Consider the following 429-nt stretch of genomic DNA (forward strand, 5'->3'; position numbering starts at 1 on the left):
GAGGGGAAACTGGGAATGGAGAAATTCGCATGTAAATAAAGAAAATATCTAAAATAAAAAAAAGTACATATATAGGAATCTTATGGAAGATACAGTAATTCACCAACAGATGGCATCAGTCAAATTTCATGACCCACTGGATTATTACAAAGTTATTTTAAAGGATATTTTTCTTTCCATTCTGACCTTTTGGGTACCTAGACTTGAGTAGTCAGAATATGCATATACTTGAATGCACTGTGTTCTAAAGGAGTTAAGTGTTGCTATGATCATTAGTAGCTTAGTTATTCATAATTATCCAGCATATTGTTTTAATCTAGTTTTTCAGATTGATATTTTCAAGCTTATACTTTGGTAAACTTTGACTGACAAATTAAATTTTGTCTTATTTTGCTTGTCTATTTTCATTTTAGTGTTACTTTTTTTTTT

At 29.1% G+C, this 429-nt stretch overlaps 1 protein-coding gene across 5 annotated transcripts in view; it reads left to right on the plus strand.

The window, feature by feature from the left end:
- The window catches only part of Fars2 (phenylalanyl-tRNA synthetase 2, mitochondrial), a 440,651-nt gene that overhangs the window by 50,226 nt on the left and 389,996 nt on the right, over nt 1-429 (plus strand). The gene's annotated exons all lie outside the window — the stretch shown is intronic.

This window comes from Mastomys coucha, unplaced genomic scaffold (genome assembly GCF_008632895.1).
Source record: "Mastomys coucha isolate ucsf_1 unplaced genomic scaffold, UCSF_Mcou_1 pScaffold7, whole genome shotgun sequence".
In the NCBI taxonomy this organism is placed as follows: domain Eukaryota; kingdom Metazoa; phylum Chordata; class Mammalia; order Rodentia; family Muridae; genus Mastomys; species Mastomys coucha.